Source organism: Coregonus clupeaformis, chromosome 29, assembly GCF_020615455.1.
Source record: "Coregonus clupeaformis isolate EN_2021a chromosome 29, ASM2061545v1, whole genome shotgun sequence".
In the NCBI taxonomy this organism is placed as follows: domain Eukaryota; kingdom Metazoa; phylum Chordata; class Actinopteri; order Salmoniformes; family Salmonidae; genus Coregonus; species Coregonus clupeaformis.
Window position 1 is genome coordinate 23,419,857 of NC_059220.1, and position 12,848 is coordinate 23,432,704.

Consider the following 12,848-nt stretch of genomic DNA (forward strand, 5'->3'; position numbering starts at 1 on the left):
CACTCACTCACCCAATCGTGCAATTCCTCCTTGCTGCGCTTCCTGCCGACTTGCTGGAGGCTCCAACATTCATTTATCAACGCAAACACCCACTAGAGAACAGCGGAATCCGACAGCTTCCCAATGACCCGGTTTGAGATCTTTGGTGGAACTTGTGCCATGACCCATTTAACTTAGTTGGATCGTCTTGTTTTCTGGAATTCAATTATTTTGTAGAGAAAACCCTGCATTTGTCAGTGCACTGCACGCAGTCAGCTCTTGCGCTCACGTCTGTGTATGGCTTAGTAGAGTTGGGGCTATTCATTACGAGGCTAATAGATGGCTTAGCTGCTTTCCAGTTCCAGATATAATTTGAGCTTTTAAAGACATCATAATTTATTATTTTCAAAGTATTTTCAAATACAGAGCTGTTTGAACTGCAATTTTAATTAAGTATATAATGTCTATTTTGTGTGCTTTGTAAGCTGAACACAGGACATTAGGGCTGTTCTCTTAATAACAATCGTATCTGCTGTACACAGACCGAGGACTTCGTTTATAAGCAGCCAGTCATAACCGCGATAATGAACTCATTGGTACCCGGCACCCTTTGAATATGTCATCTCTTTAAAGAATTTATATAGTTTGGTGAGTGTGAATGTTTTCAAGTATGATTTTAGATTATATTTCATCTCATCATTATGCGAGAGCAGAATACAATTCGATGCACAATGTGTAGGAATTGGGTAGGCTATATTATTCAACCTTTATTTATTCAGGTGTGGCTCATTGACATAAACACCTATTTAGAAGCAAGATTAACCTGAGGGATATCAAGGTGTCTTAAATGATGGTTGTCTTATTAGTGTTGTGGGGATACCCATAATAAACTCTATATGTGACCCTTTCTAAGGCCCAGTTATGCACCTTGCCCACCCCCACAATAAACAGACGCTCACCCAAACACACACTATTACGCACGGACACAACCACAGCTAATACTTATTTTTAAAGGATTCACTGGATCTTCAGAAGACCGATAATTGGCCTATTCTCCGTAGTAAACATGATTTACCATGTCCGACCGCCACCCAATTCCCCACTGGAGGAGGTTCGGGTCACCCCGACCGCTGATGAAATTCCGGATCCCATCCGGTGGGACTACTACCCAATACTGCTCAATATCTTACCCAACTTGCAAACCTTCGCAGTGCACAGGGCTTCATGAGAACCGTTTAGCAAATATTGTTAATGTTGTTGGCACACTGCTGAGATCAAAGGAAATAAAGCGGCGTCTTGGATGGAGACTCGAGAGAATAATCTGTGGATGGCTCTTTAATGAATGATTCATACAACAAAGCAAATGTTATTCCCTTAGAACCATTGGGATCATCATCATTATTCCTAGTGGTGTAAGATTTTATTCTGTTATATTTGTCCATCAATCTGTGAAAATCAGTTATTGAAAACAAAACAAAATACATTTTTTGTGGTCAATAGCCTATTCATTGTACTCTCCTTTTGAAACAAAAAATGTATTTATCCACCGGAAAAATTAGTAAAACTGGTTGGAATCCAATTGGCCCTTTCCTTCAGCACCTCGGACAGCGACCATGCCCAAGGCACTGTTTTGTCTTCAGGAACAGTGGGACACCACGAGGCTATATTGACATTATAACACAAGGTGGCACACGAGAGAGAGATAGAGAGAGAAAGAGAAAGAGAAAGAGAGAGAGAGAGAGAGAGAGAGAGAGAGAGAGAGAGAGAGAGAGAGAGAGAGAGAGCGTGGATTAGGGAAGAGAGAGATAGAGACCTAGAAATGCTCACAAATAAAACAAGGTTAGGGCGAACATTAGTGTAAAAATATAGGCCAATGTTGTAAAAAATATAACAAGTGAATGTAAACAACTGCTTTCAGATTTCAAAAAATGTCTGATATCTTATATTAGGCTATGCTAAAGACATAGCGTGAAATTAGCCTAATCCACCCAATTTAATTAAGAATATCATCACTTTACTATAGCCTATCAGCCTAAGCTACTCAATGATTCATGATCCTCAAAGAAGTGCAGGCTACTCCATCTATTGCCTTGGAAGTATTTGTCCGCCTGATCAAGTGGTCCTAAACATTTCACAATTTTGGCAAAGAACTGTTGAACTGTTAAGAACCACTCCACCAGAGAGACCAAACTATGAGTCATCACTTCTTCAGGTGACCACACGCAGTCCAAAACGGGCATAAAGAGCAGTGTCTGCAACCATCACTGTATGCCTATGTCACACCAGCAGAAAGCAGTAGCCTACTTCATATTTTACAGCAGTTTGAAAATACGTTTCTTGTCACCTGAACTGACAAAGTTAATTCATAGGCCTACTATAGTAAGCTAAATACTAGACATACGTTTTCAAAGGTTATCTCACCGTGAGTTGCGGTTTCTTCTGAGCAGTCCATGACTATGCTGTGTCTGTGTGACTTCGGTGAGCCGCGGCTCTTTATATATAGTGTTTTGGGTTAGGTTCATACAAGCCTTTCATTCAGCGAGGAATGAAGGCCATGCAGGTCCGACCGGCTGAGCTGGGTTCCACCAGCAACCTGTGCTTACAGACAGACAGTTGCCTTGATGACGAAGCCAAGTGTAGTCACTAATACTCTCTGCACATTGCTGGAAGTATTTTATCTAAAGTTTCAAATCTGTACCAAACAACGAATAACAGTCCTTGCTAAATATTTATCAGATTTATACCACAAAAGTGTAGCCTACAGTAGACTACATAGACTAATGACTTAAAAAATACAGTTACAGATTGAGAAATACTGCATGGATTCATTTACATTTTAGTCATTTAGCAGACGCTCTTATCCAGAGCGACTTACAGTTAGTGAATACATATATATATATTTTTTCAAACTGGTCCCCTGTGGGAATCGAACCCACGCGTTGCAAACGCCATGCTCTATCAACTGAGCTCCATCCCTGCCGGCCATTCCCTCCCCTACCCTTGGCCAATTGTGCGCTGCCCATGAGTCTCCTGGTCGCAGCCGGCTGCGACAGAGCCTGGATTCGAACCAGGATCTCTAGTGGCACAGCTAGCACTGCGATGCAGTGCCTTAGACCACTGCGCCACTCAGGAGACTAACAGTGTTCTATAGGCAAACAACTTTAACTTTGAGGCACTATGGAACAGTAGAGTAGTCTTGAATTATGATTCTTTATCAATTCATAGAATATATAAACATATCTTACTGTCACACACGCAGACACACACAGTATTCTCCCCCATGCTGTTCCATCAGGGGGAATGGTTTTATAGTCTAATTGGCAGAGTATGGCTCTCTACTTTACGTGAGTACTGTGCAGCTCCAACCCCTTATTATTCACATTGATCTCCTTGGGAGAATGCAGGGAGGGATTTCAGCTAGCTAATGAAAATGACCAATAACAACAGAATTCAAATACTCCAATTCATATGGAAAGTATTACCACAGGCAAATAAACTTGGGAAAGGAGGCAGCCGTCCCTGAAAACTTGTCTTCTGGCATATTTTAGAAAGGCAAGTATTGAAAGATGTTTGTGTCAGGCTGGTGTATGAGACTTCATCTGAGAATGCATTGTGTGAGAGCCTGACTTCCCCCTTGAAATGGTCCACCCACAAAGACAGTGTGGTGAAGAAGGTGCAACAGCGTCTCTTCAACCTCAGGAGGCTGAAGAAATTTGGTCTGTAACCTAAAACCCTCACAAACTTTCACAGATGCACAATTGAGAGCATCCTGTCGGGCTGTATCACCGCCTGGTACGGCAACTGCACTGCCCACAACCGCAGGGCTCTCCAGAGGGTGGTGCGGTCTGCACAATGCATCACCATCAGCAAACTACCTGCCCTCCAGGACACCTACAGCACCCGATGTCACAGGAAGGCCAAAAAGACAATCAAGGACAACTACCATCAGAGCCACTGCCTGTTCACCCCAATATCATCCAGAAGGCAAGGTCAGTACAGGTGCATCAAAGCTGGGACCGAGAGACTGAAAAACAGCTTCTATCTAAAGGCCATCAAACTGTTAAACAGCCATCACTAGCACAGAGAGGCTGCTGCCTACATACAGACTTGAAAATCACTGGCCACTTTACTAAATGGAACACTAGTCACTTTAATAATGCCACTTTAATAATGTTTACATATATTGCATTACCCATCTCATATGTACAGTGGGGAAAAAAAGTATTTAGTCAGCCACCAATTGTGCAAGTTCTCCCACTTAAAAAGATGAGAGAGGCCTGTAATGTTCATCATAGGTACACGTCAACTATGACAGACAAAATGAGGGAAAAAATTCCAGAAAATCACATTGTAGGATTTTTTATGAATTTATTTGCAAATTATGGTGGAAAATAAGTATTTGGTCAATAACAAAAGTTTCTCAATACTTTGTTATATACCCTTTGTTGGCAATGACACAGGTCAAACGTTTTCTGTAAGTCTTCACAAGGTTTTCACACACTGTTGCTGGTATTTTGGCCCATTCCTCCATGTTTTGGGGCTGTCGCTGGGCAACACGGACTTTCAACTCCCTCCAAAGATTTTATATGGGGTTGAGATCTGGAGACTGGCTAGGCCACTCCAGGACCTTGAAATGCTTCTTACGAAGCCACTCCTTCGTTGCCCGGGCGGTGTGTTTGGGATCATTGTCACGCTGAAAGACCCAGCCACGTTTCATCTTCAATACCCTTGCTGATGGAAGGAGGTTTTCACTCAAAATCTCACGATACATGGCCCCATTCATTCTTTCCTTTACACGGATCAGTCGTCCTGGTCCCTTTGCAGAAAAACAGCCCCAAAGCATGATGTTTCCACCCCCATGCTTCACAGTAGGTATGGTGTTCTTTGGATGTAACTCAGCATTCTTTGTCCTCCAAACACGACGAGTTGAGTTTTTACCAAAAAGTTCTATTTTGGTTTCATCTGACCATATGACATTCTCCCATTCCTCTTCTGGATCATCCAAATGCACTCTAGCAAACTTCAGACGGGCCTGGACATGTACTGGCTTAAGCAGGGGGACACGTCTTGCACTGCAGGATTTGAGTCCCTGGCGGTGTAGTGTGTTACTGATGGTAGGCTATGTTACTTTGGTCCCAGCTCTCTGCAGGTCATTCACTAGGTCCCCCCGTGTGGTTCTGGGATTTTTGCTCACCGTTCTTGTGATCATTTTGACCCCACGGGGTGAGATCTTGCGTGGAGCCCCAGATCGAGGGAGATTATCAGTGGTCTTGTATGTCTTCCATTTCCTAATAATTGCTCCCACAGTTGATTTCTTCAAACCAAGCTGCTTACCTATTGCAGATTCAGTCTTCCCAGCCTGGTGCAGGTCTACAATTTTGTTTCTGGTGTCCTTTGACAGCTCTTTGGTCTTGGCCATAGTGGAGTTTGGAGTGTGACTGTTTGAGGTTGTGGACAGGTGTCTTTTATACTGATAACAAGTTCAAACAGGTGCCATTAATACAGGTAACGAGTGGAGGACAGAGGAGCCTCTTAAAGAAGAAGTTACAGGTATGTGAGAGCCAGAAATCTTGCTTGTTTGTAGGTGACCAAATACTTATTTTCCACCATAATTTGCAAATAAATTCATTAAAAATCCTACAATGTGATTTTCTGGATTTTTTTCCCTCTATTTGTCTGTCATAGTTGACGTGTACCTATGATGAAAATTACAGGCCTCTCTCATCTTTTTCAGTGGGAGAACTTGCACAATTGGTGGCTGACTAAATACTTTTTTTCCCCACTGTATATACTGTATTCTATACTATCTATTGCATCTTAGCCTATGCTAAGACATTGCTCATCCATATATTTATATATTCTTATTCCATTCCTTTACTTAGATTTGTGTGTATTAGGTTTTTGTTGTGGAACTGTTAGATATTACTTGCTAGATATTGCTGCACTGTCGGAACTAGAAGCACAAGCATTTCGCTACACTCGCAATAACATCTGCTAACCATGTGTATGTGACCAATACATTTGATTTGATTTGATTTGATTAGTTCAGAATGACAATACAGGTTCCAATGCTGGCTACAATACTATTTTATTGAAGTGTATGTGCTATAACAGAACTGCAATACATTCACCATCTCTCCCCGCAACTTCTCAACCTCTCCTCTCTTACAGCAATAAGGCAGCGGTCACAGAAACTAGAACCACTGGTGACTAAGACTAAAAATAACAATAACATTGAAAATATAGTCATTTATATTGTAACACATTGAATATACAGTACCAGTCAAAAGTTTGGACACACCTACTCATTCAAGGGTTTTTCTTAATTTTTACTATTTTTCACATTGTAGAAAAATAGATGACAGCTTTGCACACTCTTGACATTCTCTCAACCAGCTTCACCTGGAATGCTTTTCCAACAGTCTTGAAGGAGTTCCTACATATGCTGAGCACTTGTTGGCTGCTTTTACTTCACTCTGCCGTCCGACTCATCCCAAACCATCTCAATTGGGTTGAGGTCGGGGTTGTGAAGGCTAGATCATCTGATGCATCACTCCATCACTCTTCTTCATGGTAAAATAGCTCTTACACAGCCTGGAGGTGTGTTGGGTCATTGTCCCGTTGAAAAACAAAAGATAGTCCCACTAAGCCCAAACCAGATGGGATGGCGTATCGCTGCAGAATGCTGTGGTAGCCATGCTGGTTAAGTGTGTCTTGAATTCTAAATAAATCACAGACAGTGTCACCAGCAAAGCATCCCCACACCATAACACCTCCTCCTCCATGCTTTACGGTGGGAAATACACATGCGGAGATCATCCATTCACCCACACCACATCTCACAAAGACACGGCGGTATGAACCAAAAATCTCAAATTTGGACTCCAGACAATGGACACATTTCCACCAGTCTAACGTCCATTGCTCGTGTTTCTTGGCCCAAGCAGATCTCTTCTTATTATTGGTGTCCTTTAGTAGTGGTTTCTTTGCAGCAATTCGACCATGAAGGCCTGATTCACACAGTCCCCTCTGAACAGTTGATGTTGAGATGTGTCTGTACTTGAACTCTGCAAAGCATTTATTTGGGCTGCAATTTCTGAGGCTGGTAACTCTAATGAACTTATCCTCTGCAGCAGAGGTAACTCTGGGTCTTCCATTCCTGTTGCGGTCCATGAGAGCCAGTGTCACGACTTCCGCCGAAGTTGGTGCCTCACCTTGTGCGGGCGGCTATCGGCGGTCGTCGTCACCGGCTTTCTAGCTGCCACCGATCTACGTTTCTGTTTTCCATTTGTTTTGTCTTGTTTGTACACATCTGGTTCCCATTGTATGATGATTATTTCCCTATTTAACCCTCTGTTTCCCACATGGTTTTGTGCGTGTTTGTTCGTTGTGTTGTGTCATACGCTTTTGTGAGCTGGTGTGTTTTCCCTGTGTGGAAATTAGTGTTTGTTTTTTTACGAGTAAAGTACGTTGTGTACTCAGTTCTGTGTCCTGCGCCTGACTCCGTCCTACCGCTGCACATTTGACACCTGACAGCCAGTTTCATCATAGCGCTTGACGGTTTTCGCGACTGCACTTGCAGAAACTTTAAAAGTTCTTGAAATCTTCCGTATTGACTGACCTGCATGTCTTAAAGTAACAATGTTTACTCCCAATAACTCAAGGCCTCTCCTGACTGATAAGAAGTCCTGTGAAAGGCAAATTAATGATGGACTGTAATTTCTCTTTGCTTATTTGAGCTGTTCTTGCCATAATATGGACTTGGTTTTTTACCAAATAGGGCTATCTTCTGTATACCCCCCTACATTGTCACAACACAACTGATTTGCTCAAATGCATTAAGAAGGAAATAAATTCCACAAATTAACTTTTAAGAAGGCACATCTGTTAATTGAAATGCATTCCATGTGACTACCTCATGAAACTGGTTGAGAGAATGCCAAGCGTGTGCAAAGCTGTCATCAAGGCAAAGGGTGGCTATTTGAAGAATCTCAAATATACAAATGTTTTTGATTTGTTTAACACTTTTTTGGTTACTACATGATTCCATATGTGTTCTTTTATGGTTTTGATGTCTTCACTATCATTCTACAATGTAAAGAATTGTAAAAATAAAGAAAATCCCTTGAATGAGTAGGTGTGTCCAAACCTTTGACTTGTATTCAATATGTTACAATATAAATGACTATTTAAAAAAAAATGTTATTGTTCTTTTTAGTCTTAGTCACCAGTTGTTTCTAGTTTCTGTGACCGCTGCCTTATTGAATTAGTAGGTGTGTCCAAACGTTTGACTGGTACTGTATATTTGAATATATATTGCAAATGGACCAATGCATTTACAGTGATTCTCTCTGAATTAGTGAAGGCAGCTGACAATCCTGAGCTGATTAACATGTGACAAAACAGAACATAGAAACATCCTGTTGTCCAAAAACCTGTGTGCTTCAGATACATCATACATGTATACATTTAATTACAGAACAGTATAAAGTTATATGATACCTCTTCTACTAGTTACACAATAGCAGATATATGCATGACAACAACCATGGATGTGGACTGACACATACAAATTATAATGTTATTGACATTTAGTTAACTGAATAAAATAGTTAATTGACCATGAACATAAAGAGTAAAGGAGAGTAATACTGAGTAACAGTTAATGATAATAACACTTTTGGGGGGACAGCTGCTGGTTTGATATCCAGCTATGACCTTCCTCTCAGCCTGGGCTGTCAGAGAGAGGAAACAAGTAAGCATGAGGCGACAAAGACGTAAGAGGTAGCACAAAACTTGAACTATGGAAGACGATGTGGGTTGGAATTTCACATTGATGGGGTTTTGAGAAACTGTATGTCTCTGCAAGTTGCTTTAGAGAAAAGCTGAATGACCTTTTTACCGTCTACAGAGGACCCTGGGTTTGGATGCTAGGAGAGTTGTGTGGAAGCAGGATAGAGGGACGGATTCAGTGGCGATTTTAGCATGTAAATCTTTGTGGGGCAAAGAAAAAAACGTGGGATGCATGCCAGCAAAGCCACTACACAACACAACACTAAACAATACATTCATTGCACTATAACAGTGACAAACAGTGCCCACAAACTGTTAGGGCCTACATAAAGCTGTCCCAACATCTTACCCCTGCTACACATGGCTATCAGCGGAGCCTTGTCTGGCAGCGAAACAGTTCATTCAGCCTCATTTACTGCCTTAAAAAAACTGACTCAGCTGGCTGACTTGCTTAAACAAATGTGGTTTCTACTGACAATTGAGATGTACAAACTATGGCATAAGGGGACGACAAGCGGATAAGAGGCAATCCGTAATTTCGATTAAGACATTAATGAGCAAGCTAGAACGGACATAGTCAATGTAACTATTTGTTCAGCACCTTTGAAATGTACAGCGACAGAATTCAGAACATGGGCCGTCCTTACAGTGTTCTCCCTTTACACTAAGTCAGAACCGTAGGATAAATAACGGGGGCATATAAGCAGACAATGAAAGCGCTTACAATATTCGATGATTACATTTCTCTAAAACAGGCTATTGGCTACATGTGCACCACCAAGTCAGAACAGTAGGCGAAATTAAGACGGGAAAATAGACCAAATTGTTAGGGTGAGGCACATGGGCTACTAACAGCTTACTACACAACATACACTTAGTATTACTTTCTTAGCTACAGTATACATATCTCCCTGGCATATTACATAATTTATGCAGCACCATACAATACATTTCTGGACTCACCTTGTTGTGCTGTTTTCACTTGAACAGGAAGGTGGCTCGGCGGTCCTTCGTGGGCAAATTTCGTCATCAAACTTTGTCATCAAAGTCTGGCATTCTCTGGATTTATGGTGCTTTCAAGACAACTGGGAACTCGGAAAAAAACAAGGTTGAATCATGATGACGTCAGTGATCTTCAGGTCGTAGCTCTAGAAAAAGGCCTGAGTTCCGGATTTACAATTCCGAGTTGGATGACTGTTCAAAACTTATTTTCCCAGTCTGAGCTAGTTTTTTCCCCGAGTTCCAAGTTGTCTTGAACTCAAGTCAGATTTCGCAGTTCTGAGTTAACAGTTGTTTTGACTGCGGCACAAATCATGCTTCATTGACAGCATGGCCAATGTTGAATGTTTATCATTTTAAACTTGGAAAATACCCTTAATCCCAGATTTGGGACCACACAGACACTCCACTGAATATCAGGCTAGAGATTGCTTTGCAATGCTTGCAGTTAGACACGGATTCCTTCCAAATCACTCATCGTTGTGTAATGTTAATGTCTAATGGCCGATGAGCACCGATACGTTTTATCTATAATTTCTCTTCATTATTTCTCTTCATATGACAAGGATTAAAGAGGATTTGCCAGTAGATTGTCGACTTGATTCATGATGATGACTGCTAGCTAAGATTTTGAAAGTATGATGTTGACATGATCAGTCTAATCAAAGCTACTGTAGATATAACGTGATTTGACATAATTTCATCTGTGGCCAATGACCTTGAGCCTTCTTGGATGGGCACTTCTAATGTAACTCCAAGGGGCTTGAATTTTCGGTGACGTAGTGTCCCCATGAGTGACAGAACACTGAGCCAATCATGGCGCAACTAGAGAACATTACCAACACATAGGCTCCGTATTTTCCTCTGACTGCCCCACCACCACAGAAAGCACTGAGCTAGGCTGAAACACCTGCATTTTGGAGCTGCCTTACTCAAGAAAGCAAAAAAGAGACCATGTTTGTATGCAGCTTTATTAACTCAATGTTTTAAAGTTTTTTTTTTACATTGTTTGCTAACTGATATGTGACACGTATTAATGACAAAATAACATGCAAAACAGGCAAGCCTTTCAGGAGGTGGAGCTAAAATATAGACTGCATGAATGATACATAATTGGAACAATAAACATCTAGGCAAACAGTTATTCATTTCACATTGATTTCCGATTAGAATAAATGGCACTTTAGATGCGCCTTATGAAGTGCTTACTATAAAGGTACAGCATTGTACCCTGTGCTTCCAATGAACATTGATTATACTAATACAAACAGAGTGAATTGCTACCACATACAACATAGTATACCGTGGTACATTCAAAACATGCACATAGATATAGTGCTGCCCGTTCTAGGCACAGTGCATCCATATTACTTGACATAATGTTGTTCTACTAGTAGTTTTACAGCGTACAGTTCTCTAACTGTACTTGGGACGGATGCAAATATATAAACTGTAAATGGCTTGGATTAATCTATATATAATATCTGTTTATCTGCAAGCTTGTGCAATTGTCCAGTGTAAGAGTGAAATGGAAAGTCAGAGAGAGAGTGATGGGATGGATGGAGAGATTAAAGAGAAAGGTAAAAGTGTTGAGGATCTTTGTCTTCAGGGTCCCTTTGGACAGGTTGAGAACTGAATGTACTCACCATTCTGAAACACAGAAGGAAAAACAGTTAAACGTTGAATTTGGAGCAGTGCTGTTCAATACAAAGACGAGCAGCGATAACTTCAAAGGCATGCTGGCTTTGCAATCTCTGCTACTAATCCACATACTGCATCTCAGAGAAAATGTTTTCAGGCACCAGGCGGTCATCATACCAGACATCACAGAGAGACAATCACAAAAGCCAGGCAGACTACCACACAGCAAGGATTTGTGTCACAGTCTAATCGAACTCACCCAGGCAGCCATTTTGTAAAAACACCTGTTCAAGCCAGGCTACAACGAGTGATACTCATGTAGATCACACAGAGATGCAACACATCACCATACAATGAGAGGACAGACACAGGTGAGTCACAGCAAAGAGTGAGGTATGACCACCAAGCACAGGAGAACCCAAAGCACTAGCCGTGGCTATTCCAGTGTTACCTCAGCATTAGCTCATAATCAACATGGGGAAAACACAAAACCACATTTACCTAATAATTGTCATCAAACAGAGGCTGGAAGTAAGGAAAAAACATGTAATTGGAGCTCATGGTGAAGTTTAATGAAACCATGTCCCTATTCTGTAGCCTACTTTAAATCTAGCCCATATTGAATTTAATATAGTACATTCTGTAGGCTGCCACGGGTGCTTCACGCCACACCACAAGACCATTCATTCACAAGTTTGGATGGTAGTAATGTTTTAGTTGTAGTAAATCTATTGCGAATCTGATAAACATCTATAAAATCCGGTTAAATCTGTTAATACAGGGATGAGATGACACTCATTCTCATGTTGAAAAGTAAAACTATCAAAGTTGTATTACCTCATTTCTTTCATCTGACTGATGCGAGGAAAAAGCACAAGACATAAGTGGTGACAAGGAGACTTTTAAATGAATGGGAAATTGTAACAAGTTGAAGACAGTAAAAGGTACAGTAAAATATTCTTCACTCCGTTTGATTTCAGTGAGCTCAGGTGGTATGGAGCATGCTTCAAGTTGGGGAAAGAAGCTCTCTGAATTGAGGCAGAGATGTACAGTGCATTCGGAAAGTATTCAGACCCGTTGACTTTTTCCACATTTTGTTACTTTACAGCCTTATTCTACAATGTATTACATTGTTTTTTCCCCTCAATCTACACATAATACCCCATAATGACAAAGCGAAAACAGGTTTTTATAAATTTGAGCAAATGAATTAAAAATTAAAAACAGAAATACCTTATTTACATAAGTATTCAGACCCTTTGCTATGAGACTCGAAATTGAGCTCAGGTGCATCCTGTTTCCACTGATCATCCTTGAGATGTTTCTACAACATGATTGGAGTCCATCTGTGGTAAATTCAATTGATTGGATATGATTTGGAAAGGCACACACCTGTCTATATAAGGTCCAACAGTTGACAGTGCATGTCAGAACAA

At 41.0% G+C, this 12,848-nt stretch overlaps 1 protein-coding gene and 1 long non-coding RNA gene across 4 annotated transcripts in view; both read right to left on the bottom strand.

Annotated features, from left to right (window-relative positions):
• Nucleotides 1–1,296: 1,296 nt before the first annotated feature.
• On the bottom strand, nt 1,297–2,439 carry LOC121544352. Its single transcript, XR_005996091.2, has 2 exons — nt 2,401–2,439; nt 1,297–1,640 (listed from the first exon to the last, which is right to left on the bottom strand). It is a non-coding gene; the product is annotated as an uncharacterized LOC121544352 (long non-coding RNA).
• Nucleotides 2,440–10,772: 8,333 nt separating this feature from the next.
• The window catches only part of LOC121544881 (60 kDa lysophospholipase), a 129,353-nt gene continuing 127,277 nt past the window's right edge, over nt 10,773–12,848 (bottom strand). The window contains exons 16-18 of one of the 3 annotated variants that reach the window (XM_041855103.1): nt 12,250–12,267; nt 11,914–11,937; nt 10,773–11,421 (exon numbers count right to left, since the gene is read on the bottom strand). The gene's annotated coding sequence lies outside the window, so the exon portion shown is untranslated. The remainder of the gene's footprint in view (nt 11,422–11,913; nt 11,938–12,249; nt 12,268–12,848) is intronic. The other 2 variants (XM_041855102.1, XM_041855101.1) reach the window with 2 other exon arrangements.